We start from the raw sequence: 23,724 nt of genomic DNA on the forward strand, positions 1-23,724 counted from the left end.
ATTCTTTTCCTACTCTTCAGTGTCACCTTTGTCACAATCAAGTGTTCATCCAAGTGAGCATCTGTTTCTGGATTCTCTCCTTCCTTTCCTTTGGTCTATTTGTCCTTGGGGCTTGACTTCACATTCCAGATTTATCTCACCAAGGGCTGAGGAATCTGGAATATTTATTCCCCCACTCCTCTTACTCATTGCTTAAAGGTTGCCCCTGGGGACATTAACTCTCTAATACTGCTACCCTGCTCCAAGGAAAGCCCTTAGGGTTCACTTCCCCACTCACGTGGTGGTGGTAGCAGCATATATCTCCTTGTGGTTATAGAACTGAGAGCTTTAGTCTTGGGTTGGCTGTTGGCCAGAGGCCACCCTTGGCTTTTAGAGGATGCTCATGGTTCTTCACTACTTGGGATTGCCCAACTTGGCCACTTACTTCTTCACAGGGAAAGGAAAACTCCAGTACGATGGGCACCACAGTTCTGTGGAACATAATCACATAATCATGTACACATAATCACATATATCCTGCCACCTTTGCTCCATTCAAGTCACAGGTCCCACACTTACAGGGAGGGACATCCCACAAGAGGAAGAACATCAAGAGGCAGGAATCATAGGGCCACCTTAGGAGTCTATCTGCCACAGAAGGTATGGAAACTATCTACCAAGCTGAAGGTGACCTCCAGCGTGTGCCAAATAGATATTGGCAAGACACTTTCAGGACCTACTCTATATCTATATCCTAAACCTTCCTGAATTTCAGAAGTATATACAACAGGCTACTTAATATCTCCTCTTGGACATCTAATAGGCAACTCGTCCTTAACACGTCCCGAGCCAAACTTAATTCTATTTTTTCACACCACCAGTTAACAAATAGAAAAAAACCCTTGCATTCTTCCATTTGCAAAAATCCTAGGGGACTTCCCTGGTGGCCCAGTGGTTAAGACTCTGTGCTTCCACTGCAGGGGGCGTGGGTTTGATCCCTGGGCGGGGAACTAAGATCCCGCATGCCGCGCCAAAAAATTAAAAAAAAAAAAAATCCTAGAGGTGTCTTTGATTTTTCTCTTTTTCTTATAAACTGTTGGTTCTGTCCTCAAGATATATCCAGAACCTGACCACTTTTTTACCACCTCTACAGCTTTCATCATGGTCCAGGCCACCATCATCTCTGGCCTGTTTCTACGCTTTAACCCCTGTAGTCAGTGGCTAGAGGGATCCCGTTCCAGTGTAAGTCAGAACATTGCAGTTCTCAGGTCAAAAATCCCTTAGTGGTCACCCAAATTTCCCAGAGTACAAGCCAAAGACCTCATATGCCTACACACCCTACTGCCCCCTCGCCTCTTCCCCACTGTCGTCTTCTCTTAACTCTGCTCCAGTCACACTGGCTGCCTTGCTGTTCCTTGTTGACTCTGAGCACATTCCTACCTCAGAGGCTTTGTATTTGCTGTTCCTTCTACTAGAACACTCCTCACCCCGATAAACACAGAGACAAGGGGTCTCTGCTTAAATGCTAGTGAGGCCTTCTCTTACCACGCGACATAAAACAACACCCTATCCCCCTTACTCCACTTCATTTTCCTCCATAGCAGTTATCACATAATGTGACATATTATGTGTTTATTTTCTTATTTTATTTATTATTTTTCACCACCCATTAAAGTGTCAGTTCCATTAGGTTAGGACTCTCTTTCTAATTCATTATCGTATCCTCTAGACACAGCCTAGAACAATGTTTCACATGTAGGAGATGCTCAATAAATAATGGTTAAAGGAGGACTTCCCTGGTGGTGCAGTGGTTAAGAATCTGCCTGCCAAGGCAGGGGACACGGGTTTGAGCCCTGGTCCAGGAAGATTCCACATGCCATGGAGCAACTAAGCCTGCGAGCCATAACTACTGAGCCTGTGTGCTGCAGCTACTGAAGCCCGCGTGCCTAGAACCCATGCTAGACAACAAAAGAAGCCACCACAATGAGAAGTCCACACACTGCAACAAAGAGTAGCCCCCGCTCGCCACAACTAGAGAAAGCCCACGTGCAGCAAAGATGATCCAATGCAATCAAAAATAAATAAATATATATATATATTTTTTAAATAATAATAATAATGGTTAAAGGAATGAATGTTGGGACCTTAGACGTCATCTGGTCTGGTCTCAATTCAGAGAAGGGACCAGGCTGCTACATGTTTAGTGAGTGGTAGAGCTGGGACAAGAACCCAGGTCTCTTTTTCATTGCTCTGCTTATTCTATGACTTTTTAGTCATCTGTGGAAGTTCAATACTGATAACTGATAATTAAGAAAAATAATAGGGGATAGTACTGAACGTGTTCCTGAACATTTTGCCAAATAAAACTATGCTGTTCTTTTAATCTACTAACTTATTGTCCAAAGCAAATGTCAACAGTGAGTGGAAAGGGGCGAGGCATGAGTTATTATAACTGATAAAGCAGCAGGTTACTGATCAAGTGAGTCATTGTCCTACCCCAGGGAACAATGGTCTGAGTTGTCTGCAAAGGTAAATGACTCTGGTAAAGAACTTGGTTTGTTCCTTCAATGAACAGGTGATGGAAGGATCTGATCAATGGCCCCTTTCACTATGTTTTTATCTGACCAGTGACTCCACGAGCTGCTATTAATAAGCTCAGTGTACACCACGCAAAGCCCAGAAAGGGAATCCCTCCTCTACCAAGTGGCTTGGGCTCCTTTTGCAGGGAAGATGCCTGTGGGGATGCCCCCCACCCATCTCTCTCCAGTCCCTTCCTCTGTCCCATCTCTCACCATCCTTTCTAGCAAAGTCTGCTTTGCTAAGACAATTTAATTAAGCTAAAACAACTTCCTAGGTCCCCAGGTCATTTCTTTCTCCACCTTGTCTTCACATGCCTTTCTTCCTCTGTACTCTATTCAAATACATTTTCTGTAATGGCTAAACATGGAACTGGGATGTAAACTCAAAAAAGAATGCTACTATTTTTATTTGCAAGTTTCCATAATTTCTCCAGCAATATAATGGATGAGAGTAGTGGAAGGGTTTCAGACGTCAAATCTGCAGATAGGGTGTGTCAGAAAGTTGTCTCTTTGGTAACTGAAAATAATTCATTATAAACACTGTGATGCACATATGTGTAAATTAACTCTAATTTTCACTCTGGGAGTTACGGATAGCACGTGAAGGAAACTAATAAGGAAATCACCATCCAGAAGTGGTTATGTAAGCATTCTAAATATTGTTATAAAATTCTATTCCAGAGGATATGTCAACTAGCCTAGGTGGTGTAAAAAAGACTTTTTCATTGGCTAAATGAAGAGTGTTCAAGCTTTGAGGTTTGATAGAAGACTGATAGGTCCCGCCCACCTTACATGGAAAGAGTGTACCTTTCCAGCAAGCCCACGAGCCTTACACGTTGGGGCAGTGCTCCAGGTCCAGAAATCCATCTGACCCTGCCTCCTTCCACTGCCTGGGGGGCTCTGCTGCCTGATTTCTCCAGAAGCCCAGCCGAGCAGCTGTCAGAATATTGGGATGTCTGCTCCTTCTCATTAAGGTGAGTGTTAGTATCTGAGTGTGTGGCCTTGACCAAGATTAAAGGAAGGATACGATGATGGGTTTTGTGCCTGTTTGCTAACGAAGATTTTTTTAAGTACATTTAAATATTTATCCCTTCATGTGTAAAGTAATTTTTATTTTATTTTTTTTGTGGTACGCGGGCCTCTCACTGCTGTGGCCTCTCCCGTTGCGGAGCACAGGCTCCAGACGTGCTGGCTCAGCGGCCATGGCTCACGGGCCCAGCCGCTCTGCAGCACGTGGGATCTTCCCAGACTGGGGCACGAACCCGTGTCCCCTGCATCTGCAGGCAGACTCGCAACCACTGCGCCACCAGGGAAGCGCTGTAAAGTAAGTTAAAAAAAAATTGAGATAGAATTGACATTGTATTAGTTTTAGGTGTGCAACATAGTGATTCGGTATTTGTATCTTAATGAAGGTTTGTATGTGTGGCAGAAACTGGCCTAAGAATGACTTTCACCATGATGACCTGCTTGGGGGTGAGATGGTGGGGGAAAGGGATACAGAGGCTCCACCCTCTTCTAACCCCAGGTACTAGCACTACACCACAGGGGTGTCATAATTACCAAATTGTCAAATGGCCTGGGTCAATTTGCAATCCACATCTTCAGCCGTGTTTTCCAATTGTTCTTGATGAAGGTAAGAAGTAAGTAGGTCCTAGTGACTAGCGGAGAAGAGCAGGAGGTTGTTCGAAATTTGCCTTTCGATCTAGGTAAGGATTCTGACACTCCAGGCTTCTTGGTGCCTTTCATTTCCCTCATCTGGGAATGTGGTGGACACAAAATGATGGGACTTGGGTTCTCCAAGCTAATAACTGCTATTTCATAAAGAAGAGTTCTCTCAATGGTAAACGTTAAGTCAGCCTGGGGAGTTCAGGACAAAGGATCAAAATATTATTTTCAAATGTGATTTTTGGCATAGAGGGCATGGGTACCTGAGACCAGGATGGAGCTCCAGAAGGAAGATAATGAGATGAATCTTCAACTGTAGCATCATCACAGAAAATGTTCCACCAAGGCACACCCCCCTGAGTAGAGTGGCTGAGGCATCCTCCTACACACATGGTTTGGGCTGATGAAGGGTGATTCACAGAAGACAAGTGATGACCCTTCAGGAGAGATCAGGTCTTCAAGGGCCAGATGTGGGAGGGCATCCTTAATTACAGACTGAGGAAGGTGGTGTCCATACAGACTGAGTGATACATTTTTACTGATCCAGATGATTAGAAAACACAGAGAGTTATTATCTTTGCCATTATAGTATTGGGGGGTGGGCCTTCCCCCAAGCACACTCCCCAAAAGAGTCCAGTGCTGGTGTGTCCCAGCAATTCTCTTTTCCGGCCGGGTATGTGCATGGAGGGAGTGGTAGCTACAGGCCACTTTTTCTCTTTTTCAGTTTGAAACATTTGGGGGCAGATGAGTTGGTATAAAACAAACATAATTACATGTTGACTTCAGAGATGGAAAATACCATGTATGCAAAATTACATAACCTGCCAGGAAGGAAATTATTCACATTGACCTAATTTTATTTCTGATCTACCTACCATTGTTTAGATAAAAATGTTGGTGGTTGACCTTATAATTCAATAGTTCTATCAGAAAACATTTTTTCAATGACAATATATTACAGAATGGAACATGCCTTGCCCCAATTACATACTTTATAAGTAACTGATAATTATGGACAGTGGGTGGCCACTTGGTAGAGAATTTAAAATCTTTTTAAAAAGAAAAACTATAGAATCAGCCATTTTTTGTCTTTACTTTCTTGGTCTTTTATTTTTATCATTTTTATTCACTTATCATTATTAATTCACTGTTTTTTTTACCCTCTTGTTTTCATGCATTGACTCAACCTAGTTTATGTCTAAATTTCTGGTGAAATGCCACATTATTTCACAACAGCTTTCTGGTTCATTTTATTTTAGGTGCTAGGGAAGACACTGAAAAGTAGAGATCAAAGGAATCTTGGCAATCGTTCAATTCAATCCCCTCACTCCAAAGGTGAAGAAACCAGTGTCCAAAAAACTGACACAGCTTATCCAAGGTTGCACAGCTGGTTTGTGGCAAAGATGGATTTAGAACCTAAATCTATGACTACTGGGCCAGGGCTCCTTCCCCCAAATGATACTGCTCCCAATTTCCCTGTCCATTCCATATTTTAAAATTCTGACTCTTCTCCTTTGAGTGAATTTAGACCTTTAAAAAATTTTTGTGTCAAGATGGAATTTTCCTCATCCGTACCTCTTGCCTTTTCTCTTTTCATACCTTGTGGGATCTTTGGGATAAATTAAAAGGAGATTTAAAAAAATTTTGCTACACCTAAAAAAGTCAGGGGAGGGAGATAGCCAACATAAGCAAGACTTGTTTGTCTTGTAAATTCTGCAGTCTGAAGAATCTGAAAGACACAAAGGTATTTATTTATTTAAATTGAAGTACACTTGATTTACAATGTTGTGTTAATTTCTGCTATACAGCAAAGTGATTCAGCAATACATATATATACATTCTTTTTTTTAATGTTCTTTTCCATTATGGTTTATCATAGGATATTGAATATATTTCTCTGTGCTATATTCAACTATATTGAATATAGTTCTCTGTGCTAGGACCTTGTTGTTTATCCATTCTATATATAAAAGCTTACAGCTGCTCACCCCAATCTCCCACTCCATCCCTCCTCCAACCCCCTCTCCCTTGGCAACCACCAGTCTGTTCTCTATGTCTGTGATTCTGTTTCTGTTGAAAGAAACAAAGGTTTTTAAGATCAGCTAAGGCTCCCTGGTTGGAAACCAGGACACTTAGGTAGAATCTTGAGAACAGGCAGAGAATAATAACAGACCAAGGGGATGCTAGAGGTGCGGTTATGGAAGAGGAGCTAGAAAGAGAGAAGGGAATTGACTTCCCATCCATGGAGGACCCTGTGTGGATTGATAGGAGAGATTTGGAACCATCCTTTAGACTCCATATGACTGGGTGATTGGCTAATGGTGGGACTCTCTTTTTGGTAGTAGGCTCTATGTGTACAGTTATGAACCCAATTTAAGAGTTACCTTGAAAATTTAGGCATATTGGTAAGTTTGGGTTCTAATACTACTACTCTGTTATTGGGAACCCTGTACCACTGCAGCTAATCTGGGCTTTCCTAAAATAACTCTTATTGTCGCTGTGTCAAGCTGTCCCATAGGGCACTTGCTTAAGGAGGGTGCAGAGGACCATACAGAATGCATAACTAGAGTGATGCTTGGGGCACTTTTTTTTTTTTTTTCTCAGTCCACCCTTACCTGCTGACTTCTAGACCATTTCACCTTATATGAGCATAATGTAGTATAAAGGTTGTAGCCTTTGGCATTGAACAGATCCAAATTCTAATCTCTACTTATTAATTCCTAGTTGAGGACAAAGTTTCTTTAACTACCCAAATCTCAATTTTTTCATTTCTAAAATGACAGTGTTGATATATACTCTGTAGGGTGGTTGTGAGAATTAAATAATATGGGTAACTGTATGGTCAGGCCACTCAGGATGGCTGTTCTCTTGCTCTTTACACATCCCCTGCTGGACCAGTCCCTGCTTCACCTATACCCTACTCACATGACTATCCAATCCTCTTAATCATAGGGCTTAATCATGAACTACCCTGCCCCCTGCCCCAGCCACTGGTTTTCCTGGTACATGATAAGCCAACCTGACAACAGTTTCCCCTATAAATGGTAGCCTCCTTCTCCCCTGAGTGGCGAAGGTTCCTGACTGCAGCCATACATGGTAGAGTATTGCTCCAGGACTTTGCTTCAGACTTATAAGATTCCCTCTTCAATAAATGGTTGATATCTCTATCTCTGGGCTCTTTCTTGGGTCTTGCAGCTGGGCAATTACATGGCTTGCAGGCCTGCGGGGTGCAACCTAACAGTAACACACTGAGACAGTGCTTGGTACACAATTGTTGATAAATGGTGACTTTTATTTTTCTGGCACTACTGAGGAGAGGAGGGAGGGAGATGAATGTCCAGGGGGAAAGGGGCAGGAATTTCTTTATCCTTTGAAAGGGGGAAGGTTGGGAGATGGTAGGGATGCCTGGTAGGAATAATGAGTTGGCAAGAAGAAGGATGGATGGAGAGAGGAAAAGCAGGATAAGAAAAAAGAAGGATAGGGTGGAGAAAACAGACAAGAGCCCCAGAAGGAAGGGCAAAAAATGTCCATGAGCAGGTACAGAAGGTGTTTTCATAGCCCTTTTCTACTGAAAGTGTCCTTGGACTGGCAGCATTGACCTCACCCAGGAATTTGTTAGAAATGCAGAGTTTCGGGCTCCTCCCCAGACCTTCTGAATCAGAGTTCACATTTTAACAAGATCTCAGGTGATTCCTGTGTCCACTAATCTGTTGATGTTGTTTTCCTCTGCTGGGGGTTAAACAGATTCAAATCAACAGGAAGGCGCCTGGGGCTTTGTGTGATCTCTGCATTTACCAGGAAGCTGTCCCAATTAAACATGTGGGGTCCAAGATCCAGGATGTGTCACTCCCCTTGGCCCTCTGATCTGGACAGAGGTGCCCCAAGCCAGAGTCAGGCTGGAGGCGCTGAGGGATTCTTAGAACTTCTCATCTGGATCCAAAGTAACAGGCGTGGAGGAACTAAGGCGTGGTTAACATTCTTTCTCTATGGAGGGTTAGGACTGTCCTTTAGACATGTCTGGTCACCCAGGGAGGCACCCTGCCCGACATGCTGCCACATGTCCCTTCAGCTCCTGCTGCCCTTTCTTGCCCCTGAACAATGGAAGCATTTTTGTCTGTGCCCTGCGTGGAGGGTCTTCATCACAGGTGCATGGGAAAGAATACTAGACTCATGCCCTCGGGCAACCACTTCCCTGTTCCCTGACATATAATAAAACCTTAATATTGTGATGTGAGATGCCCAGAGTTTCCCAGTGCAGTGGGGACTGGAACTGTGGCCTCTGGAGACTGTTCTACTGGATTGTACCCCTAAGTCAGCAGCCAGGCAGGTGGTGAAAATGAGAGAAGTTGCTGGATATAAAAAAAAAGAAAGTGTTGGGTCTGGGGTCAACAGGAGAGCACTTGACGCGTCAAAACAGTGGTGGCCTCCCCTCAGACCTGCCAGCTGTCAGGGCCAGAGTGGCCAGATGATCTTTTTTTTTTTAAAACCTTGTTTTTTAAATTAATTTATGGCTGTGTTGGGTCTTTGCTGCTGCGCACGGGCTTTCTCTAGTTGCGGCGAGCAGGGGCTGCTCTTTGTTGCGGTGCACGGGCTTCTCATTGCGGTGGCTTCTCTTGTTGCGGAGCACGGGCTCTAGGCGTGCAGGCCTCAGTAGTTGTGGCACGTGGGTTCAGTAGTTGTGGCACGCGGGCTCAGCAGCCGCAGCTCGCGGGCTCTAGAGTGCAGGCTCAGTAGCTGTGGTGCACATGCCCAGTTGCTCCGCAGCACATGGGATCTTGCCAGACCAGGGCTCGAACCCGTGTCCCCTGCATTGGCAGGCGGATTCCCAAACACTGCGCCACCAGGGAAGTCCCCCGGATGATCTTTATCCCAAGAAAAGCTAGAAGTCCAGACTTTCATGTTAAATTTTCTGATTTTAAAGGCTGACAGTGAATTCATTTTTAAAACCCTGTTGCTCATACAAAACACATTTGAGGGCTGGGCGCAGCCACAAGCTGCCAGTGTGTGATGTCCTTCCTGAGTCTCGTAAGAGAGGAGAATTGAAATTTTCACCAGACTGGAAACAGGCAAACGAGACAAAGTCTCTTGCATTGCTGTTTGCCCCAGTGTGGTAGGCCCTGGCGATGCCTACCTGATGAGGATGAAGATGCTGATTACCTTTCCAGATGGACACAGTTTGAATGAAATATGGCTGTCACACCCTTTTCACTGCAACTAAACCAAAAATACAAAACATTCAATAAGTCACGTATAATGGGATGAGGAGAGCCTATCATAATTAGTTGATTAATCATTGTCAGCCTCTTGTTTGGAGTATTGATTGCATCCAAGCTAGAATTCCTTTGAGGCTGTCACCTGAAGGACACTGTGACCACAGAGGTCCACCTCAAGTTACTGCCTTTTGCAAAGTGATAATGGGGTGCACAGCCAGGTGTAATTTAAGCACATCTTCCTACAGGCAGTGGGGTGTTATGGCTGCACTGCTGTAGCTGTATTGCTTTCAGCTTTCATGGGAATCTTTATTGAAACAGAAACCTAATTCCGTTTAGGTTAATAACGTGCCCACTCAATCTTCCTTTCCAGAACTAGCCTGATCCTTAAACTTTCTGAGGTGAGACTGGCAGTGATTCCTCATTGCAGGTAGATATCTCATCAGATAAAGCAGGGTTAGGAAAGGCTTACATTTTTACTCTGAGTCATTTTGATTTTTTTTTTTCTTTCATGGTGAAAGTGCAGTAACTCTCTCTCATGTCTGAATGCATTGGCGCTAAAATCATGGTGTAGGACACAGGAGTTGGCATGTGTCTCCCAGATGGACCAATCTGAAGTTCAAGGGTGGGATGAGCTTGTATTCAGGTTTCAAACCAGGACTATAGCTATTCATTCCAACTCTGCTCTTTTAATCAGGGCTCCCCTTGTGTGATGAATGGCTATGAAAATAAAATATGGTGGCTGAAGGGGAGTCTGGGAATATAACAACCGAGATGCAACTTTCATCTTTCCTACTCCCAAACCCCCAGTTTCTTCCTCTCTGGAACCAGATAAGCTGCTAACTCCTGTGGGTGGCTGGGTATGAGTGAGGCCTTGGGCTTTGGCGGGTTCCAAGTAGAGAGAATTGTGAGGTTCCTGCTTCTCCCAGTGGGTGGGCAGGTGCCTAGAGAATGATGTCAAAGGCCAGGAGTGGGAGCAGCAAACCCTGGAAAGATTGGGCTGTTGGGGATAAAGTCAACACAGGCCCAGTGTGTCTGTGCTGGGCTTCCCACCCCAAGAGGCGAAGAAGGAACTGAATGGGGACTGGGTCCTCTACCCTGTAGCTGGGCCAGTGTGAGAAGTCTGGAGGGAAGGGTTTCCTGCAGCTTCTGTAAATCAGCCCGTGGGGACAGAGATTGCTTCTGCCGTCTGTGGGATTCTCATCACTTGGGACTCATAAACCCCCATGTCCTAAGACGTGAAGAGCTCACACAGAAAAATACCATGCCATCTAAAAGGGGCCAGCAGCCAGAGAGAAAAAGCAAAATACATTCCCAGCAAGATGAAGCTGTGAGAGGCGTGTCTGAGTGGGGGAGGGACAGGGATATGAGCTTCCATGACAAAATAGCAACTGCTGGTGGGTGGAAAGAGAGGGAGAAAAAAAAAAAATTCCAAAAGTCTAAGGGAGGAAAATGGAAAGTAAAATGATTCTAAACCTCTCATCTTATTGGAGTGAGGGGGAATCAGAAGAGAGCGGAAGCATCTCTGTGGGGAAATGATGCAAATTGGTGAGGAAAATAATATCTTGTTCTCAGAAAAATATATATATAATTTTTTAAAAAATCTGTATAAGAAGGAGTTAGGCTCCCAGGTCACCTCTCTTGCCTCACCCAGGATGAGTGGCCCTCCAATGCCTCCTGGCCAAAGACTCTCCTAGAGGCTGAACCAGAGGGATTCTGGACTAAAGGCCACCAGGCACACCGAGGCAAGGAAACCACACTGAAAATGGGGACGAGGTGGAAGATGAGTTACAGAAAGGTGGGATCCCTGGGCCCTGGTCTTCTTCTGTGCCGCACCTCTCAGACACTAGTAGCCATGCTTATCCCTCTCAGAAGGGAACTGGAGGTTTCCCCTTGGAGGACCTGACCAAGCTCCGGGGAGAAGACCTAAAGATATTGATCGTTAGAAACACTCAATGAAACAGTGCTGCAGGGAAGCCCACCAGCCAACAGATTCCACCCACACACTGAACTCCTACACGGCCATCTAGTACAGCATTCTTTTTTTTAAAAATTGAAGTATAATTTATTTATAACGTTTTAGGTGTACAGCAAAGTGATTCAGTTATACACACACACACACACACACACACACACATATACATATTATATATTCTTTTTCAGATTCTTTTCCATTATAGGTTATTGATATTCAAGATATTGAATACAGTTCCTTGTGCTGTACTGTAAGTACTTATTGTTTATTTTATATACAGTAGAGTATATCTGTTAATCCCCAATTTTTAATGTGTCCCTCCTCCGCTTTCCCCTTTGGTAACCATGTTTGTTTTTTATGTCTGTAGTACATCAGTCTTAAATATGAGCAAATAATCAAGGATCACCGGATACGTGAGAAAAATCTAACATGGAAGGCAGAGACCAGAAAGAAAGATAAAAAAATTTGGAAAAAAGGAAAAAGTATAGGCAACAGAAGAAAACTTAAAAAGTCCTCAGTATCACCTGGAGAGAAAAGGTATTGTATTCAAGAAACAAAAGAAGCAATTAAAGAGTAACATTTAGAGAACAATTTATATATATATATATATATATATATATATATATTTATTGAAGTCAAGTTGATTTACAATGTTGTGCTAATTTCTGTTGTACTGAAAAGTGGTTCAGTTATACATATATATACATTCTTTTTTTTTTTTTTTTTTCTTCCGGTACACAGGCCTCTCACTGCTGTGGCCTCTCCTGTTGCGGAGCACAGGCTCCGGACGCGCAGGCTCAGTGGCCATGGCTCACGGGCCCAGCCGCTCCACGGCATGTGGGATCTTCCCGGACCAGGGCATGAACCCATGTCCCCTGCATCAGCAGGCGGACTCTCAACCACTGCACCACCAGGGAAGCCCCTATACATTCTTTTTTTAAATATTCTTTTCCATTATGGTTTATCATAGGATACGGAATATACCTCTCTGAGCTATACAGTAGGACCTTGTTGTTTATCCATTCCATATATAATAGTTTACATCTACTAACCCCAATCTCCCACTCCATCCTTCCCCCAAACCCCTCGTGCTTGGCAACCAGAAGTCTGTTCTAATATATATATATATATTTTAGAGATATATTTTTAATTGGAGATTAAAAATAGAATAGCAGAAAGGAAAAATTCAAGAGAATAATTAGATGAAGTATTGTCAATTTTAGCAAACAGAAATACAGGACTCTCAGTTTAATCTGAATTTCAGAAAACAACAAATTTTTTTAGTATAAATATGTCCCAGGCAATACTTCATTTGTCTGAAATTAATATTTACCTAAGTATCCTATATTTTATTTAGTAACCCTAGTTCCAAGACAAATTTGATGAAATCTCCAAGAAAATATAACCAGAGAGAGAGAGAGACATAATAAAATTCAAAGATCATTTGAGGAAGTCCAGTATTTGAATGATAAGGAGTTCTAGAAAAAGAGAACAGAGAAAACAGACACAAAAAATTATCAAGGAAGTTTCCCAGAACTGATTGAGAGAGTCTACCCAGAGCCAAGCACAAGGATAAAAAAATCTCTGACAAAACACATCATTATGGGACTTCCATTTTGGTACAGTGGTTAAGAATCCACCTACCAATGCAGGGGACACAGTTTCGAGCCCTGGTCCGGGAGGATCCCACATGCCTCAGAGCAACTAAACCCATGCGCCACAACTACTGAGCCTGCGCTCTAGAGCCCACAAGCCACAACTATGGAGCCCATGTGCCTAGAGCCCATGCTCCACAACAAAGAGACGCCACCGCAATGAGAAGCCCATGCACTGCAAGGAAGAGTAGCCCCCGCTTGCCGCAACTAGAGAAAGCCCGCTCTCAGCAACGAAGACCCAATGCAGCCAAAAATAAAATAAATAAATAAACTTAATTTAATTTTAAAAAATCATTATGAAGTTGCATAGCACTAAGGACAAAACAGTGAAAGATCAAGCCACATACAGAGGATTAGGAATGAGAACGGCAAAAATTTTCTACAGAAAACAAGGGAGAAATGCCTTCTGAATTCTCAGAGAAAATTTATTTCTGGTCTAGAATTCTATACCCCAGCTAAACAGACCATCAGATCTGAAGGTAGAATAAAAAATTTTTTCTGGAATCTTTTGAAAAACTTAACTTATATGTACCCTTCCTCAGAAAGCTATTGGAGGATGTGCTCCCTCACGATGTGAGAGTTAACCAAGAAAGAAGATAAGGACCGCAGGAGAGAGAGTCAGGCAATCCCTAAAATGATAAAAGATGGAGATTTTAGGAAGATAACTGAATAGATATATATATATTCTTTTTCAGATTCTTTTCCATTATAGGTTATTACAAGACATTGAATATAGTTCCCTGTGCTACAGAGTAGGTCCTTGTTGTGTATCTATTTTATATATAATAGTCTGTACCTGCTAATCCCAAACTCCTAATTTATCCCTCCCCCTCCCCTTTTCCCCTTTGGTAACCATAAATTTTTTCTATGTCTGCAAGTCTATTTTTGTTTTGTAAATAAGTTCATTTGTATCATTTTTTTTAGATTCCACATATAAGTGATATCATATTATATTTGTCTTTCTCTGTCTGACTTACTTCACTTAGTATAATAATCTCTAGGTCTGTCCATGTTGCTGCAAATGGCATTATGTCATTCTTTTTTATGGCTGAATACTATTCCATTGTAAATATATACACCACATCTTTGTTATATATTCATCTGTTGATGGACATTTTGGTCCTAAAAATATTTTAAAGTAAAATTTAGCAGACATTCCTAATAAGGTAAATTAGAAACAGAAGAAAAATGATAAAATTTATAAAAATGATAAAACATACTAAAGACTACAAACAATAAGAACAAATATTATCCTAAATGGCAAAAGGAGAATGGTAGGAGATTTGGTCTTGAGAGGTAGCAACTCCTACATCATAAAGAACTTTTTTGTGCCTGTGAAATTAAGAATGTTAAGCTATTTCTTTCCTAGAGTCCCCAAAATGTGAAGGACCACCTGTATTAGAAGCACTTGTTTTAGGGCCCCAGGAATCTACATTTCAAACAAGAGACCCAGGTAAGTCTGTTTTGGATTAACTTTTTTTTTAATACTACTTTTTTTTTTGCTTTTAAAAAAAGTTTTATTGAGATATTTTACGTAGCATAGAATTTACCCATTTTAAGTGTACAATACAATGAATTTTAGTATATTTACAAAGTTATACAATCATCTACCAGAATCTAATTTTAGAACAACTCCATTACTCTAAAAAGAAGTTTGTGCCCATCTAGTCACTCCCTATTCCCACCTCTAGCCCTAGGCAGCTACTAATCTTCTTTCTTTCCTTCTCTATATATTTTCCTTTTAGTATATTTCACATAAGTAGAATCATACAATAGGTGTTATTTTGTGTCTGGTTTCTTTCACTGAGCACACTTTTGAGGTTTTGGATTAACTTTGAGAACCGCTACTTAGGACAACAGAAGTTACCAGAGGGTTCAAACTGAGGAGCAACAAAATGGGATTTTCAAAGACCTCCTTCCTCTTCTCCCCGCAGCGCACCCATCCCCATGTGGAGGACCAGTAGGGCTGTTACTCTAACTACACCACTTCCTATGGAAAAGTTGGGTCATGTTGCCATTCAATGCCAGAAAAGTTAGTGGAAGTGGCCTTGGTTCCTGGAGCATCAGGTTTCATCTCATTCACAGTAAACAGCAAGATAACATCTTCCTGGGACAGGGAGAGAAATAAATGCTGAGTCGTGTCTGAAAATCTGAGCTGGTCTATCTTGGTTTTGAAAATTTTGTGTTTTTTTTAAATTCCATAATAACAAAACTTAAAATAGCTCTCAGAGGTGGTCAGTGTCATTTTTGCAAGTGCTGGCGGAGGTAATCAGGGCAGAGGGAATCCTCCAAGTGGGTCTCAGAGCCCAGCTGCAGCTGTTTTCATTCAGAATTCGGTGACATAGGAAAAGCAGATGTACCATCTCTAGAGATCTGGGGAGCAACCATCCTAGAGGCCACAGGGCATCTCAGGAAACTTAAACAGCAACAATGGAAACAAACCTTCTTTCTGATCAGTTGGTTCAACCAAGGGGACTTAGTGAAGCCTTTTCCAGCCCTGGGAGACTTTTTGAACAGAAACTCTAGGCAGTGGTTCTGAAACTTAGCCTATGTCAGAATGACCTGGAGGGCTTGATAAACACTGCTCGCTGAGCACCGTCCCAGAGTTTCTGATTCAGTAGATCTGGGTGCAGCTTGAGATGTGGCATTTCTAACAAGTTCCCACGTGTTACCGAGACTTCAGGAATGACTGCCCCGTAGTAGGCAAACGCAATCTGCTCAGCAACATTTTTTTGCTGGGCAATGGCTTTATGCCCCTACTGAAAGGGAAAACTAGGGATGCCAATGGGAGGCATGTTGGGGTCACACTCAGAGGTCTGCAGAGTTGTAATAAAACACTCCTCTCGAGGCCAAGGAACAGACTTGGACCTACTTGGACCTATGTACCTTTTTACAACAATCAAACCACAAATATCTGATCAGTGACTATCATAACTATAGCTCCCATTTATTGAGCACTATCTGTATGCCAGGCACTCCACAGACATTTAATCTTCACAGCAGCCCTGTGGCTCGGTGCACACTGACCCTACCAGGCATATCCCACCCCAGGGCCTTGGCACTGGTGGGTCCCTTGGTCTGAAATGTGCTTCCCTCACACAGCTCTCTCCCACTGTCCTTTCGGGTCTTTGTACAAACACCGTCTTGTCAGAGAGGGCTTCCCTGGTCACCCCTGCTAGAATCTCACCCCCCCACCCCTGCCCCCAAACTTCCATTCCCCACCTTCACAGCCTTATTTTCTCTTCTGAGCACTTATCACTAGTGTTCTATATATTTGGCCCGCTTTGTTTATTTTCTGCTTCCCTCATTAGTACGTAGGCACCAGGGCAGGGATTGTGTCATTGTTGTTTCTCTAGGGCCTAGAACTGTCTGGTACACAGTTCACAGTCCATACTTACTGGTAAAATGAACAAATGAAACCTTCAGACCGCTAAGCCTTACTTTGCAGGGACATGCAGAATTTGGTAACATGATGATTAGAGCCTGTCAACTAAAAAGCCTTCACATCTGGCATTATTTCACTGGTGCTGTTTAAATGCGAGGGAGGAAAATAAGTAGAAATTAGAAAGAGAGGATGGAAACTGGGGGTTCGGGGTGGGAGCAGGCTGGGCTGAGTAGAAGCCCGGGCAGTGGCACAACTCACTTCGGCCCTGAGGGGAGTTGCCCCTCAAGTCGCCTGCCAAGGGTGGCTCTCAGTGGGTGGGTACGTCCCCGGGGCTCCTACTGGGGGCAGAAAACAGCTGCTGCAGTCGGCAAGCATGGAACACCCTGGCCAGCCTAGTTGCTGGAAAGCAGGATTGGTTTCTGAAATGACAAAGAAAGGTTAGTTGAAAAGAGTAGCTTTCACATATCCAGGCCAGCTGACACTGGAGGGGACCAGAGCTAGGTTTTCACCCAGAAGTGGCAGCTGGCACAGCAGCATGATGGCAGGAAAGACGCAGGGTCAGAGAGAGGCCGGCCGTGAGCCAGCAACCGTACCCTTGAGGCATAAGGAAGAATCGAGACCTATGATTTAGCTGCGCAAACAGACTCTGATTGGAAACACTCTCTGATGGCGGTCCGTGCCACTTGGAAAATATGAAACATTTCCTTTCTTGGCACCTGTTTCTAAAGGACAGGCTGCAGTGTTGACTGCTTTGTAACAATATATATATTCAGTTCCTTAATGAACTCCAGGCCAGCGAGCCGTTTCTCCTGTGTGAACATGATACAAAAAGAAAGAAAGTGGCTGAACAGTTGAGTTCCTGGCGCTGTGCACACCGGCAGGTGCTCAGGTCACACTGCACAGCACAGCACCCCAGGGAAAAAAGAGGAAAAAAATATATAAAATAACGTGAAAGCCAAGAAAAACAGACTTCACACACAGTGATCAACTGACCAACAGCTAGATTCAATTCGATTTAATTCCACAGTCACGGTAGAAATCAACTCAGGGTGGAAAGTCCTTTTCTAAATAAAATCCAAAGTGTGATAGTGATGATCGGGTCCCCAGTGTTAAAGGTCCTTGAATTGTCGAGGAGGTAATTTGGCAAATCTTACTTCCTGAGTCCATCAAGAGAACACAGACGACCTACTGTGGACTGCAGAGTAGAGACTGCCCAGGTCCCAGCGTGATAAAGGGCAATGCTGCGATGTGGTAAGCTGAGGGAGGAGCTACGAGGCTAAGGGCTTGGTCTGGGGGAGCCGAACTGTTGATAGAGGTTGTTTACTAAAGGGCGCCCAGGTCAAACATGCAGGGAACACATCAGGTGAAATAAGTAAATGGGTCTCTTTACTGTATTCTTCCATAGGCTAAGGTGCCCTGGGAATCTACGAGAAGATCCCAGTATAGAGTGTTTCTCAAATATTTGACCCTAGAAACTTTTTTTCAAAAAACCTACATTAGAAAATAAAGCTGCTCTAAGCCTAGGTATCCCTCTGCACCTGGGCTTGGGAAGAAGGCTGTGGGCTAAGTGTGCAGTTTCTAAGCAGATTCTACTAGATCGGTAGGGAAGGACTTGTTACCACTGCGTTAGTGAGTTCTTGAAAGGGCTATTAAACTTCCTCAAGCCTCTAAACCTGACTGTGATAAACAGTGACCTGGAGAGGATGCCTCCCTGCAGGTGGGAGAACTCAAGCTAGGCCTTTCCTGGATACGCTCTCACCAGGCAAAGCTTCAAACCATGCCATGGGAGTTAAATCTTTTTCTTTCTTTTAAAGTGCTGTTTGCAACTTACCAAATTGATTTTATCAATCTCTAAAGGGTTGCAATTTGAAAAATACCAAATTCAATCTAAACTTAAGCATGTTAAAAGTCTTAGACCTCTTCCTCCAAAGAATTCCATGCTAATTACCTCCTGGGGTAGAATAGGCAGGAGAGGCCTTAGGGCTGGGTTTTTCCTTCAGGAAAAGTAGTACCAAATACCTTCTTCGTGCAATAAAAGATCTTGACTAGGCCCTGCTTTTGGAAAAGAACAGGGAAAACTGTGGTTAAAACTGTTATTAAAATGAGGCTTTCAAATTTTAAGTGTGATTCTGTCGTCTTAAGCTATAAACGATTCACAGCTGTTCTCGAGATTTGTTCTAATTGAGATCACAGCTGAGAACCCATATAAGGGGATGATGCCAATTCGGACTATGGCGTCAGGAGTCTCCCGGGCAGTCTTACCTGAAGACGCTCTTTCCTCCCTTCACCTCCTAATTCGTGTCTGAATGCCACTTCCTGGACCCCGAGCCAGACTCAGTCTGAGGGAGAGAGGACCTAACCAACCTGACCTAACTCCGGACCCCAAAAGGCCTCCTGGTGCCTCGAGAAAGGTAAGAAAGATTAGTGATTTTAAAAGATTCTGTTCATACCTTTCTAGCATATCAGAAAGGCCTGGACCCCCAGGGTGCGTTTCCGCAGGTCAGACAGCGCCTCCTCCCAACCATTTGGTGCACAAAGGGCGCGTCCAACAAAAGTTTTTTTAACTACCAATTGAATGTGATATTTTGCAAAGCACTGGGGTTTTTCAAGCTTTAACTTCGGGGGGTCTAGAAAATATCTGTGTTCTCACTTTTCCTTTTCCACTCTCTTCCATTCTCGATTCGTTTGATTTCCTTCTGAGCATTTTGGCTGCAGCGTTCCCCATGATTGTCCCTTGGAGCAATATCTGAACTGTAAAATACAATCTTCTTGTTTGGAAAAATAAAAAGAAAAATAGAAGTGTAGGTACTGGGGCCTGAGGAGCAGCGGGAGAGAAATGGGGTGGTGTCGGGGGCTAAGGAGAAGCAGTAGCCCAGTTAGAATGGCAAAATCCACTGTAATTTCAAGACTGAAAAAAAGTGGATTTTACCGTGCTAAATCAGTTAACTGTTCAAATGATTATTGTTCCCCTGGTGTTTATAAAAACATGTGAAATGAATGGAGACAGATTCACACAGACTTGAAGAGTTTTCGGAAACCATGAGTATACCCACAAGGTCTGCTGTAGTTTTGCCCGGTGTTGTGAATCTCATCAATTCTATTGTCCTGCAGAAATGAGACAGTAAATCCTGGTGGTCAAGGGGCGGGGGGAGGTGTCTCTGCACTGACTCACTGTGTGACCTTGGGCAAGTCACTTGACCTTGTCAAGCCTCAGTTTCTTCCTTTTTAAGTGGGCATTACTCACCATTGTACCTACCATGTAGGATTGTTGTCAGGATTTAATGAAGTACTGTATGGAAGGCACTTACTACAAAGGCTGTCATATGGTGAATGCCGAATCAATTTTGTTATGAAATGCTACATGAATAGAGCTACTGCAAGTAAACCAAGATTTAGTTTTTGGCAGAGTTTCATTGAGAGCCATGTGAGAGAAGGCCGGCAAGGGGAAAAGTCCTTGCAGGCCTTTTGCTTCGTATAAGCACAGCAGGTTTCAACCAGGAGCCATTTGCCCTTCAAGAGACATTTTCTGTCTGAGATACTTTTGGTTTGTCATATTGGTGGGGGTGGGGAGAGCTACTGGCGTCTGGTGGGTAGAGTCTGGGGATGCTCGACATCCTACATTGCACAGGACAGCCCCCATGACAAAGAATTATCTGACCCCAAATGCCAATCATGCGAGGCTAAAAAAAATTAACCTAGAACTGTCCCGTTAACGTCTCAGGTCTAGGGGTTATACTTTCCTTTATGACTTGGCCCCCAAAAAAAGTTGTAAATGAAGTCTCAAGAGACTAAAATTCTCAATTCCCTAAGGGCCAAACCCCACTGGCAAAGAAGAGATGTGGCAAAATTAGGAAATGCAGATTTTCGTATCACCCGAGATACAACCCTGGTATTTATCCACAGCTGTTCCAGGCTTTCAGTGTTGAGGTGAATTGATGGAATCACAGAGGCCTGTGGAGGTAGGTTAGACCAATGAAAGCATGGGCTCACTTTGAAGAATTTAGTGGGAAGAGAAATTTGTGATGTTAACTTGGGGCCTGAGATTAAAGCACAGATAGGCTCAATCTAAGGGGAGTATCTTGGTTGATAATTCCTCAGGCCTACTTAAAAATTAATATAAATCAGGGTAGCTCCTTTCAGGAAGACTTGTTTTGATTCAAACAAATTCACGGCTGGCCCTTCATGTCTGTGAGTTCTGCATTCGAGAATTCAACCAATTGGGGATTGCAAATATTCGGTAAAAATATGTTGAATAGAAGTGGTGAGAGTGGGCATCCCTGTTTTTTTCCTGAATTTAAGCAGGAAGGCGTTCAGCTTTTCACTGTTGAGTATTATGTTTGTTGTGGGTTGTCGTAAATGACTTTTATTATGTTGAGATATGTTCCCTCTATACCCACTTTGGTGACAGTTTTTATTATGACTGGATGTTGAATTTTATCAAATGCTTTTTCTGTGTCTATTAAGATGATTGTGTGTTTTTTGTCTTTTCTTGTGTTAACGTGGTGTATCACGTTGATTGATTTGCGTATGTTGAACCATCCTTGTGACCCTGGAATGAATCTAACTTAATCATAGCGTATGATCCGTTTTATGTATTGTTGGATTCAGTTTGCTAATATTTTGTTGAGGATTTTGCATCTATATTCATCAGAGATATTGGCCTGTAATTTTCTTTTTTTGTAGTGTCTTTGGTTTTGGTACCCGGGTGATGGTGGCCTCATAGAATGAACTTGGGAGTGTTCCCTCCTCTTCAATCTTTTGGAATAGTTTGAGAAGTGTTGGTACAAGGTCTTCTCTGTATGTTTAGTAGCATTCCCCAGTGAAGTCTTCTGGTCCTGGACTTTTATTTTCAGGGAGGTGGTTTTTATTTATTTATTTAGATTCTTTTTCACTTCCAGTGATCAGTCCATTCAAATTATCTGTTTCTTCTTGACTCAATTTTGGCAGGCTGTATATTTCTAGAAACTTGTCCATTTCTTCTACATTGTTCAATTTGCTGCTCATACAACTCATAATCAAAAGAAGCAAACAGGGGACTTCCCTAGTGGTGCAGTAGTTAAGAATCTGCCTGCCAATGCAGAGGACATGGGTTTGATCCCTGGTCTGGAAAGATCCCACATGCCGTGGAGCAACTAAGCCCGTGCACCACAACTGCAGAGCCTGTGCTCTAGAGCCCACGAGCAACAACTACTGAGCCCATGTGCCACAACTACTGAAGCCTGCATGCCTAGAGCCTGTACTCTACAACAACAGAAGCCACTGCAATGAGAAGCACGTGCACCACAATGAGGTGTAGCCCCCACTTGCCACAATTAGAGAGAGCCCGTGCACAGCAACGAAGACCCAGTGCAGCCAAAAAAATAAAAAAGCAAACAACCCAATCAAAAAATGGGCAGAAGACCTAAATAGACATTTCTCCAAAGAAGACATACAGATGCCCAACATGAAAAGATGCTTGACGTTGCTAATTTTTAGAGAAATGCAAATCAAAACCACAATGAGGCATTACCTCATACTGGTCAGAATGGCTATAATCAAAAAGTCTACAAATAATAAATGTTGGAGAGGGTGTGGAGGAAAGGGAACCCTTGTACACTGTTGGTGGGAATGTAAATTGATACAGCCACTATGGAAAACAGTCTGGAGGTTCCTTAAAAAACTAAAAATAGAGCTACCATATGATCCTGGGCATGTATCTGGAAAAGATAAATTCTAATTTGAAAAGATACATGCACCCCAGTGTTCATAGCAGCACTATCTACAGTAGCCAAGACATGAAAAAACCCAAGTGCCTATCAGTAGATGATTAGATTAAGAAGATGTGGTCCATATATACAATGGAATATTACTCAGCCATAAAAAAAGAATGAAATATTGCTGCAACATGGATGGACCTATAGATTATCACACTAAGTGAAGTAAGTCAGACAAAGACAAATATCCTATAACATCACTTATGTGGAATCTAAAAAATAATGCAAATGAATCTAATTATATACAAAATGGAAACTCACAGACACAGAAAACAAACTTACGGTCACTAAAGGGGAAAGGGAGGTGGAGGAGGGATAAATTAGGAGTAAGGGATTAACAAATATAAACTACTATACATAAAATAGATAAGCAACAAGGATTTACTGTATAGCACTGGGAAATATATTTAATATCTTATAATAACCTATAATGGAAAATAATCTGGAAAAGAATTATATATATGACTGAACCACTTTGCCATACACCTGATACTAAGACAATATTGTAAATCAACTATACTTCAATTGAAAAAATAGTCGAGGAAAAAATTCCAGAACGTTCCAAAAAGTACTTGAATTTGTCGTGCTCCAGCAACTATTCACACAACATTTATATTGTATTTACATAACATTTACATTGTATTAGGTATTGTAAGTAACCTAAAGATGAATTAAAGTATATGAGAAGATGTACATAGGTTATATGCAAATACTACAACATTATATAAGGGACTTGAGCATCAATAGGGTTTTGGTATCTGCAGGGGTCCATGGATACCAAGGAACAACTGCACTAAGTTGTGTGTGATTCTCTCAGATTTGCACAAATCAGATCCAAAGACTTTCTAGACTGCTGTTGACAATAGCCCCAAAGAGGGAGCTGTATCTTTATGTCTAGACAACCTCCTACCCTCTTCAACTTGAGATCAAAACATAAGACGAAGCAGAGAAACGGCTGAGAAATGATCTGACGCTGTGTTGTCACTGACTGTCAGGGTGTGAGCCTTATCCCTAGTCATCTCACGAGAAGCAGGTTAATGGACAGTGGACTGTTCTGTGTTTGGGAGATGCAAACCTGTGCACATCAGAGTCCATCCTTGCTCTTGCCTAGCAGAGAGATGACCAGGCAGCAACATTCTAAGGTGCAGGTTGACAGGCCTAGCAGCCCTTCAGGCCATAGCCCCTTTGGCCTTTGCCTGAGTTGCATAAAGGCCAATCTCAGGACTAGCAGAAAGGAGGGTCAAGGATGGCATGCCTGACAGGGAAAGGAGAGTCAAACAAAACCTACCAAATGGTACATGACCTTCCCGTGTTAAACTTGGAATGTCAGTGCACCACTTCAACTACCGTTATAGCTTATTCCTTTTTCCGAAATCCTCCTGAAATGTTTCTTTATTTCTTTTTTTACTTTTTTTTTTTTTCGGTACGCGGGCCTCTCACTGTTGTGGCCTCTCCCATTGCGGAGCACAGGCTCCGGACGCGCAGACTCAGCGGCCGTGGCTCACGGGCCCAGCCGCTCCGCG

At 42.8% G+C, this 23,724-nt stretch overlaps 1 protein-coding gene and 1 pseudogene across 2 annotated transcripts in view; both read left to right on the plus strand.

Moving 5' to 3' along the window:
* LOC113613100 (60S acidic ribosomal protein P1 pseudogene) overlaps positions 1–3,714 on the plus strand; it is a 251,948-nt pseudogene extending 248,234 nt beyond the window's left edge.
* Positions 3,715–3,850: 136 nt separating this feature from the next.
* Positions 3,851–23,724, plus strand: part of RTN4IP1 (reticulon 4 interacting protein 1) — a 134,530-nt gene continuing 114,656 nt past the window's right edge. Inside the window, exons 1-5 of one of the 2 annotated variants that reach the window (XM_027089506.1) lie at positions 9,096–11,231; positions 11,614–11,658; positions 11,776–11,945; positions 14,433–14,516; positions 18,781–18,859. The gene's annotated coding sequence lies outside the window, so the exon portion shown is untranslated. Of the gene's footprint in view, positions 3,883–9,095; positions 11,232–11,613; positions 11,659–11,775; positions 11,946–14,432; positions 14,517–18,780; positions 18,860–23,724 lie in introns of those variants that run through there. The other variant, XM_027089512.1, reaches the window with a different exon arrangement.

The sequence above is a fragment of the Aethalodelphis obliquidens genome, unplaced genomic scaffold (assembly GCF_003676395.1).
Source record: "Aethalodelphis obliquidens isolate GAN/ISIS:26980383/991018 unplaced genomic scaffold, ASM367639v1 scaffold3, whole genome shotgun sequence".
Lineage (NCBI taxonomy): Eukaryota > Metazoa > Chordata > Mammalia > Artiodactyla > Delphinidae > Aethalodelphis > Aethalodelphis obliquidens.